The sequence below is a fragment of the Pelophylax lessonae genome, assembly GCF_965119305.1.
Source record: "Pelophylax lessonae genome assembly, chromosome: 13".
NCBI classification, from domain to species: Eukaryota; Metazoa; Chordata; class Amphibia; order Anura; family Ranidae; genus Pelophylax; species Pelophylax lessonae.
In genome coordinates, this window is record NC_138780.1 from 12,441,779 (window position 1) to 12,455,798 (window position 14,020).

General features: G+C 41.8%; 1 protein-coding gene across 1 annotated transcript in view; it reads left to right on the plus strand.

Moving 5' to 3' along the window:
- The first annotated feature begins 3,183 nt into the window (after nt 1–3,183).
- CDC42SE1 (CDC42 small effector 1) overlaps nt 3,184–14,020 on the plus strand; it is a 72,660-nt gene continuing 61,823 nt past the window's right edge. Inside the window, exon 1 of the mRNA XM_082275913.1 lies at nt 3,184–3,326. The gene's annotated coding sequence lies outside the window, so the exon portion shown is untranslated. The remainder of the gene's footprint in view (nt 3,327–14,020) is intronic.

The following is a 14,020-nucleotide window of genomic DNA, read 5'->3' on the forward strand; positions in this document are numbered from 1 at the left end:
GTGTACAGACCTGGGAACTCAGTACAGTTATGGTGGGAACCCCTCATAATGGGCACAGCAGGTGTACAGACCCAGGAACTCAGCACAGGGATGGTGGGAACCCCTCATAATGGGCACAGCAGGTGTACAGACCTGGGAACTCAGCACAGGGATGGTGGGAACCCATCATAATGGGCACAGCTGGTGCACAGACCATGGAACTCAGCACAGGGATGGTGGGAACCCCTCATAATGGGCACAGCAGGTGTACAGACCTTAAAATCGAATACAGAGACTCCACCCATAAAGAAATATCTGTATTGGGTGGACTGATGAAGTCAGTCGTCGATGCTCCGGTGATGATGAGGACATGTACTATTTTTTAGGTTAGACTCTTCACTCCAGACTGGGAAGATGATTCATAATTGTCTCTATATTGGGGAAGGGGGAGGCTGGAAAAAAAAACAGCTGACGTTAACACTCGGGACGGTCTTGTGATAATTTGGAGAGGGAGAATCAGGGCCACATTAAAGAGAACCAGTCAGAATCTCCTAAACCCGCACAGCTTTGGTGTCTAGTACCGTCATGCTGCCTCTGAAAACAGAACAAGACCAACTCTGCCAATTCATCCCCGCTGGCATACATCCGGGACTTTCCAGTCCCCTGTCCTAGACATCCCCAGCAACTCCCAGCTTTGCCCTTCAGTATCACAATACGGTAGTGACTTTTTAAATAAAACATTTCTGTTTTGTAACAAACCTTATTTTACACCTGATGACATCATCACTGGGTCTCTGCGCTTGTCTATGCAATGTAGGCAGATCATAGCTAGTGGGAGGAGTCGGCAGGGTGCTGTACATAACTTCCTGAAAACTTCCACAGCACCCTGCCTCAGCCACTCCTCTCCAAAGCCCTCAGCCCTGATCCAAGCAGTGGGAGGAGTTATGCAAATATCACACTGCCTTGATGGGTGGATGTCAGTCTAGGGGAGGCAAGCTGTATTTGAATAGGTAACGCCCACATATTGTGCTGAGCCTCCATGATAGAAAAAACTGAAATTCAATGATCGAAAGGGGCGGTCCAGGGACACATTTTGTTTCCCTAGTAACTAACTTCCTATTGGCTAAAAATATAAAAATATAGAGATTGAGCCTAAAATAAACCTAAAAAGGTGCAAAAAACGGCTGAACAATATATATATAATTATATTTCTTTATTATATTTATTATAGTGCCCTATATTTAATATATATATATATATATATATATAAAAATACATATACGGTATATCACATTTTTATTTAACTTTACATCACTTTAATATGTTTACTATACACTATATATTATATTTATTATATCAATTTATTAGATGTTTTAGATTATTTTATCATATTTATTATATTTACTTTTTTTTATTAAATTCATTATATTTATTTTATTATATACTATATATTCTTTTTATATTACTTTATCATATTTACTGTATTATATACAATATATTTATTATATTATTTTAATGTATTTATTATATTTACTATATTATATACTATATATTATATTTATTATATTACTTTATATATTTTTTTTATAATATTCATTATATTTTTTATATGATTTACTAATCTATATATATATATATATATATATATATATATATATATATATATATATATATATATATATATATATATATAATTTATTATGTTTATATGATTATATTTATTATAGTTACTATTTTATATATTACATATTATATTTTTTATGTTACTTTATTATATTTACTATATTATATACAATATATTTATTAAATTACTTGAATATATTTATTATATTTACTATATTATATACTGTATATTATATTTATTATATTACTTTATTACATTTTTAATACCGTATTACTTTATTATATTCATTATATTTACTATATTATTTACTAATATATATATATATATATATATATATATATATATATATATATATATATCTATATATATAATTTATTATATTTGTATATTTATATTTATTATAGTTACTATTTTATGTATTACATATTATATGTTTATGTTACTTTATTATATTTACTATATTATATACAATATATTTATTATATATTACTTTAATATATTTATTATATTTACTATACTATATACAATATATTTATTATATTACCTAAATATATTTATTATATTTACTATATTATATACTGTATATTATATTACTTTATTATATTTTTTATAATATGCATTATATTTACTATATTATTTACTAATATATATATATATAATTTATTATGTTCATATGATTATATTTATTATAGTTACTATTTTATGTATTACATATTATATTTTTTATGTTACTTTATTATATTTACTATATTATATACAATATATTTATTATATTACGTTAATATATTTATTATATTTACTATATTATATACTGTATATTATATTTATTATATTACTTTATTATGTTGTTTATATTACTTTATTATTTTCATTATATTTATTGTATTATTTACTAATATATATATATATTTATATAATTATAGTTACTATTTTATGTATTACATATTATATTTTTTTATGTTACTTTATTATATTTACTATATTATATACTATATACAATATATTTATTAATTTATTATATTACTTTAATATATTTATTATATTTACTATATTACTGTATATTATATTTATTATATTTTTTTTATATTACTTTATCAAATTCATTATATTTACTATATTATTTACTAATATATATATATATATATATATATATATATATATATATAATATTTATATAATTATATTTACTATTTTATGTATTACATATTATATTTTTTTATGTTACTTTATTATATTTACTATATTAGATACTATTAATTTTTATTTATTGTATTACTTTAATATCATTTCTATTTAAATCCACTAACGTCGGGTCCTTTTAATTTTTTAATTTTAACAACAGGTCTACTTTCAGTCTTGACCTTAAAGGGGACATTTTTTTTTTCCTTTCTCAGAAAGACCAGAATTTTAGTGTAATCACTCCTCTTGAGAAGAAAGTTTCCCAGCGGTTAAAAAAAAAAAAAGTTTTGGAAGCTATCCATCCCCTCCCCCCCTCCTTTTTTTTTTTTGAGGCTTGTAGTTCCTCTGTCGGCCATAGAGAGCGCTCTGCAGCCGCCTTCTCTCATCTGAGCAAACAGACTAAAGTATTTCCTTATTCTAGCAGGAACCACACCTCACTGGCTGAGGATCTGAACTCAACAGCAACTTTAACCCAGCTACCGAAAGGAGCCACACCGCCAGGGATCAGCCACCGTGGGGGTCTCCGCCGTCTGCCACCACCAAGGTAGGACCCTTTTGCCATTCTTTTTTTATTGATTCGACCCAGCCAATCGCCTGCAGAGCCTTCTATCAATTGCAACAAAGTTGCTCCTTGCAGATGTCTGGTTTTCTGAGCTGTATGTGGATTGGCCCTTTTTGAACGACAGAAGATTTCCAGGGGTAGGTAAAATCAGAGCCACCGATTGGCCGGACTGCGCTCTGTACGAAAGCGCGCTGATCCATCTGATGGCAGATTTGATCTGAGACTTTTCTGTATGTTTTCGATTCTGGCTTTACCTGCATAGAAAGTGTGGAATTAATGTGGTGGGGTATAGCGCCATAGGATGGCTGGGGCTGGTAGTGCAACGTTTGAGTTAACTAATCTGGCGACGGATCAAATATCTTGTTTTATCATTTTTTAATATCTCAGAGTATTTTGTAATCCTGTTATATAAGAACCCCCCTACTGCATCGCCACATCTATGGATTACACCCCCCTCCTTCGAAAGCTGGCCACACACTATACAATCTGATTGTACAATCCCCTTTAGATCTGCCAAAAATTGAATGGATGGTTTAGCCTTGTCCTCATATTATACTGTTTCTGGTAAATCTAAAGAAAATTGTACAATCAGGTTTACAGTATAGTATATGGTCAGCCTTAAACTGGTCATACGCTTTTCAATCTCATTGTACAATCTCCTTTAGATCAACCATCCACTATATAATATAATGTCCATACTAATTGAATACATTCTGTAGGCTTGTCCTCGTGTTACAAGAGGTTGTACTATGTGATTGTGTAGTACATGGCCATGGCAGGGTGTACGCTATGCAATCTGACTGTACAATCTCCTTTTTGGCCACCATACATTCCAATCCAGAACAACTACAACTTCCTTTAGCTCTACCAGCATGTATGTAGCATAGGGCCTTGCGTAATAACAAAAATTGATTGAATAGTTTAGGTAGGTCCTCCTATTTGATCGTTTAGGTAAGTCCTCCTTTTGTATAGTTTAGGTAGGTCCTCCTATTAGATAGCTTATTTATGTCCTCCTATTGGCTAGCTTAGTTAGATCCTCCTATTGGATAGTTTGGTTAGGTCCTCTTATTGGATAGTTTAGGTAGGTCCTCTTATTGGATAGTTTAGGTAGGTCCTCCTATTGGATAGTTTAGGTAGGTCCTCCTATTGGATAGTTTTGGTAGGTCTTCCTATTGGATAGTTTAGGTAGGTCCTCTTATTGGATAGTTTAGGTAGGTCCTCCTATTGGATAGTTTAGGTAGGTCCTCCTATTGGATAGTTTAGGTAGGCCCTCCTATTGGATAGTTTAGGTAGGTCCTCTTACTGGATAGTTTAGGTAGGTCCTCTTATTGGATAGTTTAGGTAGGTCCTCTTATTGGATAGGTTAGGTAGGTCCTCCTATTGGATAGTTTAGGTAGGTCTTCCTATTGGATAGTTTAGGTAGGCCCTCCTATTGGCTAGCTTAGGTAGGCCCTCCTATTGGATAGTTTAGGTAGGTCCTCTTACTGGATAGTTTAGGTAGGTCCTCTTATTGGATAGTTTAGGTAGGTCCTCTTATTGGATAGTTTAGGTAGGTCCTCCTATTGGATAGTTTAGGTAGGTCTTCCTATTGGATAGTTTAGGTAGGCCCTCCTATTGGCTAGCTTAGGTAGGCCCTCCTATTGGCTAGCTTAGGTAGGTCCTCCTATTAGATAGTTTAGGTAGGTCCTCCTATTGGATAGTTTAGGTAGGTCTTCCTATTGGATAGTTTAGGTAGGTCTTCCTATTGGATAGTTTAGGTAGGTCCTCTTATTGGATAGCTTAGGTAGGTCCTCCTATTGGATAGCTTAGTTATGTCCTCCTATTGGCTAGCTTAGTTAGATCCTCCTATTGGCTAGCTTAGTTAGGTACTCCTATTGGATAGTTTAGGTAGGTCCTTCTATAGGATAGTTTAGGTAGGTCTTCCTATTGGATAGTTTAGGTAGGTCTTCCTATTGGATAACTTAGGTGGGTCTTCCTATTCTCCTATTGGATAGCATAGGTAGGTCCTCCTATTGGATAGCTTAGGTAGGTCCTCCTATTGGACAGTTTAAGTAGGTCCTCCTATTGGATAGCTTAGGGAGGTCCTCCTATTGAATAGCTTAGGTAGGTCCTCCTTATAGACAGCTTAGATATGTCATCCTATTGGGTAATTTAGGTAGGTCCTCCTATTTCATAGTTTAGGTAGCTCCAAGGTTGATTGTACAAAGATTGTGCCATGTATGGTGGCCCTTAGACTGCATAATGCAAGGACTGGCCTGCGCTATTCAATTCGTATCCAATTAGGCACCGCGATTGTTGCTAAATCTTATGATTCGCTTCGATTTCTTTTTCTGATCGATCTTTCTCGATAAGAATAATCTTTACATTTACCAAAACTATGTAATGTCCTAATTTTCCAATCAAATTATATCCAATCATGCGGGCCCTTGCACTAATTATTTGTAAAGGAGATTGTACAACCAGATTGTAGCGTGTGGCCAGCTTCGGGGTGACCATATACAACCTGATTGTACAATCATGTAGTGTAACACAGCTCATACACTATACAATTGTCTACTTTTCCTTTATTTTAACTAAAACCATATATTACAAGGTCAGACCTAAACACTTTCTATTTGTATGCAATCAGGCCGGCCCTAGCACTGCATATTTGAAGGGGAAGTGACGTCACTTGGTGGGGGCTGGTATATCGAACGATTGATCTAGCATCTAGCCCACCTTTATACAACTCTGGGCTGACTCATACTCGAATAATATATTCACCATTAGACAGTAATTTAATGCAGCTAGTACAAAAACCTGAATCTGCCTTTATAGTGGCTTCCTGTAGCAGAATTGGGGGGGGCAGCATACTGAGCTGCCATTCATTGATGGTGGACATCCTGACAAATGGGAGAGCAGAGGGATGAAGTAACTCCATTCCGTGCTGCAGAACCTTTGCTGTCCAATCATAAGGCCAGGGGGCGTGTTCTAGACCAAACTGTGCTTCCTCTGCAGCGGAGGTCCATAATCTGAATATAAGACTCAACCTCTTAATGCCTTTGCTGTCCAATCATAAGCCCAGGGGGCGTGTTCTAGACCAAACTATGCTTCCTCTGCAGCGGAGGTCCAGAATCTGAATATAAGACTCAACCTCTTAATGCCTTCGCTGTCCAATCATAAGCCCAGGGGGCGTGTTCTAGACCAAACTGTGCTTCCTCTGCAGCGGAGGTCCAGAATCTGAATATAAGACTCAACCTCTTGAATGCCTTCGCTGTCCAATCATAAGGCCAGGGGGCGTGTTCTAGACCAAACTGTGCTTCCTCTGCAGTGGAGGTCCAGATCCTGAATATAAGACTCAACCTCTTAATTCCTTCGCTGTCCAATCATAAGGCCGGGTATTAGGTGGTGCATCATGCGGTACCTTAATAATATTAATCGCAGCAGGTCACCACCACAGGTGCCGGACAAAGGAACCGCTGCTCTTCTCTGTAAGAGCCAATCAGAAGCCAACAGGTTGGCCCTGGGCCTGACCGGTGGCCCCTGGGACGATGTAGACCATTATAATGGGAAAACATGATGGTTGGTGATGTCACAAGCCGAGTTTGCAATTTTTTTGGGAAACCGCAATGCAGCTGGGGGCTGCGTGTCTGTACAAGCCGACTGAAACCGAGACGCTGCAAGAGCCTCAGTGTCAGAAGAATTGCTAAGAACCGTCCAATGCTGAGCGCCATCTTATTTTCTAACTGTTGTTTATCAAAGGTTCCTTCTACCAGAAACCAAGATCAGATGCTTGTGGTTTCTTTTATCTCTCTGTGCTGAGTTTCCGGATCTGTACACCTGCTGTGCCCATTATGAGGGGTACCAACCATCCCTGTACTGAGTTCCCAGGACTGTACACCTGTTGTGCCCATTATGAGGGGTCCCCACCATCCCTGTGCTGAGTTCCCAGGACTGTACACCTGCTGTGCCCATTATGAGGGGTCCCCACCATCCCTGTGCTGAGTTCCCAGGACTGTACACCTGCTGTGCCCATTATGAGGGGTCCCCACCATCCCTGTGCTGAGTTCCCAGGACTGTACACCTGCTGTGCCCATTATGAGGGGTCCCCACCATCCCTGTGCTGAGTTACCGGGTCTGTACACCTGCTGTGCCCATTATGAGGGGTCCCCACCATCCCTGTGCTGAGTTCCCAGGACTGTACACCTGCTGTGCCCATTATGAGGGGTCCCCACCATCCCTGTGCTGAGTTCCCGGGTCTGTACACCTGCTGTGCCCATTATGATGGGTTCCCACCATCCCTGTGCTAAGTTCCCGGGTCTGTATACCTGCTGTGCCCATTATGAGGGGTGCTCACCATCCCTGTGCTAAGTTCCCAGGTCTGTACACCTGCTGTGCCCATTATGAGGGGTTCCCACCATCCCTGTGCTGAGTTCCCGGGTCTGTACACCTGCTGTGCCCAATATGGGGGGTTCCCACCATCCATGCATTTTATAGAATATTACTGATGAATACAAGTCCAAACATGGCCTTTATGCTGTATATTGTATTTTGAGACTTGTGGGCCTTCAGCCGCATAACCAGGGCTTTTTTTCTCAGAGAATAGGTGCCGGAACTCCCCCTTTCTGAGTCAATTCTTGTCTCTGCCCCCTACCCACTTCCAAGCACTTTCTTAATTCCACCCCCCACGCACCTCTCAGTACTGCCCCTTTTAGAAGATACAGAGCCAAGTACCATTTTCTGGTGCTATGTAATTTGTATGGCAACAATAGATCCCCCCCCCCCCCAGCAACAATAGATGTCCCCCAGCAACAATGGACCCCTGCAAAAAAATACCACCCCAGCCCAGCAATAGATCTTGAGCACCATGCAACAGATCTCCCAGCAGCAAGCATCGATAGACCCCTCCCTCAACAAAAAAGACAAGCATCAATTGACCCCCTCCCCAGCAACATAAGCACCCCCCCCCCCAGCAACTGGAAGCAACAGACGTCCTCAGCAACAATAGATCAACATGCAAAAAAGATCCCCTCCAGCAACAATAGATCCCCCAGCAGTCAGCATTGATAGCTCCTCCAGCACCCCTTGTCATTACATTCAGTACTAGAGGTGCCAGAACTGCGTTCCCCCGCGTTCCCGCTGAAAAAAAGCCCTGCGCATAACAACGAACATCAGTCAGGGTCAGGCTGGGACTAGTAGTCCCCCAGTCTTGTTTTATGCAGCAAATGCTGGCCTTGCCATTTAGATAAGTGTGCACAGGTAACCCTGAGACTTGTAGTCCTCCAGTCTTTAACTACACAATAAAACTTCCCGCATTGGGACTGATAGTCTTCTGGTTTCACTATATACAGGCCATGCTGGGACTTGTAGTCTTCTACTACCTGGAATGGCAGCCATACACCCCCATATTGCCTGCAACCCCCCCTCCCCAGTCTGACCTCCAAATATTTCCATTTACTTCAATGACTCAAGAAACCGCAACACAAATCCTGTTCACAACTCGTCATGAAATTTATTTATTTTTTCTCATTACACAACCTCGAGTAATTTAACTTTTTTTTCCTCTTCCACATTCTTCTGTTTAATGAACTTGCACACCTTTACCAGTCCAAGGTCACAGCGGATAAGGCAGCAGCAGGCCGGCTTTTTAGTAAGTGAAAGGCAGGAGAGGAAAAGTGAAAGGTACGCCAGAAGGGTGTCATTTGTTTTCTCTGGAATCAAAGTGAAATTTCCAGTTTGGAGCCCTGCAGTCATCTAATAGTCAATAAGTTTCCTGATTACCAGAATCTCCGGTTTGGAAGATTATTCCGTCTTATTGTCAATTTTCGGCAACAGCCCTAAAAATTACTTTTTCATATGTGGATACAATTCAGAGATCTTTTTATTTATTTATTTTTTTTAGAGATTGTTACTTTTTTATTTATTTATTTTCCTTTATTTAAACATCAACAAATAATCACAAAACAACAAACAGACTAAGGTCATTACTATACCCTAATTAACTACTCCCCTACTGGGTCCATTCTGGCATTAAAAATTACTCAGAACCCCCAAACATATTAGATATATACTGTATGTTGGCTTTTTTACTATAGAGCAGTGGTCTCCAAACTGTGGCTGTGGGCCGGATGTGGTCCTTTGCTTGCCTTTATCTGGTCCTTGGGGTACTGTTCCTCCAACTGACATCAACGATGATGTACCATTCCTTCCACTGATGCCAACAATGGGGCACTATTCTCCCCCACGTACACCGATGATGGGGCACTTTTTCCCCCGTGGGCACTATTCTTCTTTTGACACCAATGATGGGGCACTATTCTTCCTTTTGACACGGGACGATGGAGCACTGTTGCCACCCACAGACACGGGACGATGGGGCAATGCTGCCCCTACGGACACGGGATGATGGGGCACTATTCTTCTTTTGACACCAATGATGGGGCACTGTTGCCCCCACGGACACGGGACGACGGGGCACTGTTGCCCCCACGGACACGGGACGATGGGGCACTTTTCTTCTTTTGACACCAATGATGGGGTACTATTCTTCCTTTTGACACAGGATGATGGGGCACTGTTGCCCCCCACGGACACGGGACGACGGGGCACTGTTGCCCCCACGGACACGGGATGATGGGGCACTATTCTTCTTTTGACACCAATGATGGGGTACTATTCTTCCTTTTGACACAGGATGACGGGGCACTGTTGCCCCCCACGGACACGGGGACAACGGGGCACTGTTGCCCCCCACGGACACGGGGACAACGGGGCACTGTTGCCCCCCACGGACACGGGGACAACGGGGCACTGTTGCCCCCCACGGACACGGGACGACGAGGTACTGTTGCCCCCACGAACACGGGACGACGGGGCACTGTTGCCCCCACGAACACAGGACGATGGGCACTATTCTTCCTTTTGACATGGATGATGGGGCACTGTTGCCCCCATGGACACGGGACGATGGGGCACTGTTGCCCCCACGGAAACGGAATGATGGGGCACTATTCTTCTTTTGACACCGACGATGGGGCACTGTTGCCCCCACGGACATAGATGATGAGGCACTGTTGCCCCCCATGGACACCAGCGATGGGGCACTGTTGCCCCCTATGGACACCAGTGATGGGATGGGGCACTGTTGCCCCCCCCACGGCCTCCAGCGATGGGGGGCCCCTATGGCCACTAACGATGGGGAACTGTTCCTCCTCCCGTTGACCACAAGCACTATGTCATTTTTTACTCCTGTTGACCACCAAAGCCTGAGACATTGTCTATTCCCACTGGCCACATTTTGGCCCCCCGTAAAGTCTGAAGGGTGGTAAACTGGCCCTTTTTGTTTAGAAAGTTTGGAGACCCCTGCTATAGACTAATGGGAGCATCTGATAATGTACTTTTTGAATTATTTCTTGCCACTCTTCCTCCTAGTAACTCCCTTTCCATTGGCTAGAACAAATACACTAAAATTTAAAAACTCCTGAAAAGCCCATGTGCAAAGTAAAAACTCCACTAAAAATCTACTAAAAACACTTACTCTCAAGTGTGAAGGGGGCAGAAGTCTGCAGCTATAGAACTTAGAGATGGTGACCCCTATAAGTTCCTCTTTACGCAATTCTTTTACCGTAATCAATATTATCACGTTTAGGGGTTTCCATCTCTTTCCTGTATACTAGGTAGGAACACCATCGTTTAGAATCATAAACTTTATCTGTCTCCCTATTAAACCACTTACCCATACTCGACACCAGCCCTATAAAAATACTTTTTCATCTGCAGCTACAATTCAGAGATCATTAAAAATTTTCCTCCCTTTTTAAGTTAATATTTATTTAAGAAAATATGCAAACATAGTAATCCAGTGTGGGGTTCGGCACAACTTCCCAGGATTTTGTACAGTGATGGCAATAAAGACGTCCATTGGAATGTTTAAAAAAAAAAAGTTGACGACTTTGACAAGCGCCTTGAAAAAAATTAAAGCAGAGGTCAAGGGTTTTCTAATGGGCAGGGCCACTGATAAGAGGCTAAAACTGGTCCTACTGTGGGGGGGGGGGGGGGCTGAGCACCATCAGTTTGAAAGGGTGGTCCGGGCACCATCAGTTTGAGAGGGTGGTCCGGGCACCATCAGTTTGAGAGGGTGGCCCCAGGGCACCATCAGATCGAGAGGGTGGCCCCAGGCCCCCTGTCAGATCGAGAGCGTGGCCCCAGGCCCCGTCAGATCAAAGAGGAAATTTATGGGGGGGGAGCCTGAGCCCCATCAGATATAGAGGGTGGTCCGGGCACCATCAGTTTGAGAGGGTGGTCCGGGCACCATCAGTTTGAGAGGGTGGCCCAGGGCACCATCAGATCGAGAGGGTGGCCCCAGGCCCCCTGTCAGATCGAGAGCGTGGCCCCAGGCCCCGTCAGATCAAAGAGGAAATTTATGGGGGGGGGAGCCTGAGCCCCATCAGTTTGAGAGGGTGGTCCGGGCACCATCAGTTTGAGAGGGTGGTCCGGGCACCATCAGTTTGAGAGGGTGGTCCGGGCACCATCAGTTTGAGAGGGTGGCCCGGTGACCATCAGTTTGAGAGGGTGGCCCAGGGCACCATCAGATCGAGAGGGTGGCCCCAGGCCCCCTGTCAGATCGAGAGCGTGGCCCCAGGCCCCGTCAGATCAAAGAGGAAATTTATGGGGGGGGGGAGCCTGAGCCCCATCAGATATAGAGGGTGGTCCGGGCACCGTCAGATCGAGAGGGTGGCCCCAGGCCCCCCGTCAGATTGAGAGGGTGGCCCCAGGCCCCCGTCAGATCAAAGAGGAAATTTATGTGGGGGGGGGCCTGAGCCCCATCAGTTTGAGAGGGTGGTCCGGGCACCATCAGTTTGAGAGGGTGGCCCAAGGCCCTGTCAGATTGAGAGGGTGGCCCCAGGCCCCGTCAGATCAATGAGGAATTTTTATTTTTTATTTATTTTTATTATTTTTTTTTGGGTGTGGGTAGCTTTCATTTGATTGCCCACAGCTCCCGGCTTTGCAAGCAAGTAAACTTAACTACCCTGGAACCCATCCATTTAGCAGAGGGGCCCCTGTGACCTCTGCACTGTGCATTCCTCCTGACCCCTGAACACTGCAGTCTGTATTTCTGTATTCCTAACCTATGCACTCTGTGTTACTTACTCCTGACCTCTGCATTATATACTACTAACCTCAAAACTCTGTGTTTAATACTGCTGACTCCTACACTCTTTGTTACATATTCCTAACCTCTGCATTGGCTGTACAGTTAGGTATTTAGAGCTACAATTTTTTTTTTTTTCATGAAAAAGTCCCTGCTGGGTAGAGATTCAGTCCTGGTGACTCCACGGGAAGTGAAGGTAATTCTCCCCAGTAGGGCGCAATACCCAAAAAAAAAAAAAAATTCCTAGTTAAAAAAAAAAAAGTTTTGTGCAGCATTGGACTGGAAGAAGATACAATAAAAATAGAAAGTCTTTTTTTTTTTTTTTTTTGCTAATAACATCATAAAGACTTCTGCTTTCTAAAAGTGTTGCCAATAAATTACTTCTTCCTAATTCTGTTAAATACCCCCTTTTTTTTGTATTTAATTTCCTTTTTTTTTTTTTTTACAGTGTTCCAACTTTCTATTAGGGCTTTTAGATGGTGAAGTGGTTTTAGAGTTTAGAGTAGGTCTAAAGCTTTGATTTCAGCAATCTTCATGATAGACCCCTAAGTGGTGAGCAGGAGAAACATGAGGCTCATTATTTAAAAAAAAAAAGCATTTTAAATAGTTTATTTTTTTTCTTTTGCAGAAACAATTGCATTCCTAACCCCCCTCCCCCTCACATGCCTCCTCTGACATCCTCTGTCTGCACTGTGACCGCACAGAAGTCTCATACACCCACAGAGCTGAAGAGCCAAGGCATTGAGATGACATGAGCTGTCAAAGCGGAAAAAGTATCCCTGTCTGGGTCACGCGGTGTATATTCTACTCATTTCAAATGTAAACGTATTTGCATAGCTGGAAAATATCAATATAACCCGGCCATAAGATCCTGCATGTCACCTGCTATAAACCTTTATTATTATTTAGGATTTTTATAGCACCAGCATTTATTGCTAAGGGGGAAGATGATGGTTGTGTCCTAGGCTCCATTCACACTGCTGCGACTTGTCAGGCGACTTGTCAGCCTGACAAGTCGTGGTCCATGCAGTGCTACAGGACCCGTTCTAATAGGAGCGACACAAGTCGCTCCGACTTAGAAAAAGGGTCCTGTACTACTTCGGGGCGACCTCGGAGCGACTTGCATTGACATTCATTATATGAAGTCCGTGCAAGTCACGTGCAGAAGTCACGGTGCACGCTACTTCACAGGTCGCCCCCGAAGTCGCGCCGCTTCAGTGTGAATGCGGTCTTACAGTGGTGGTTGAAAGGCCAAACCCTAAATTCTCCACTTTGTCCAGTTTTTGCGTGGGTAGGGTTTTTTTTATTTGGTTTTGGATAGAAGGTTTTCAGTTTTAGATACTGTTTACTTTAGTTACTGTTTTAGTTTTTGATATAGTTTTTAGTTTTGGATAGATGGTTTTAGTGTGGGATGTGTGGTTTTAGCTAAGGGTGGGGGGGTTTTAGTTTGGGATGGGTGGTTTTAGTTTGGGATGGGGGGGTTAGTTTAGGATGTGTGGTTTTAGCTTGGCATGGGGATGTTTTAGCTTGGGACGGGTGGTTTTAG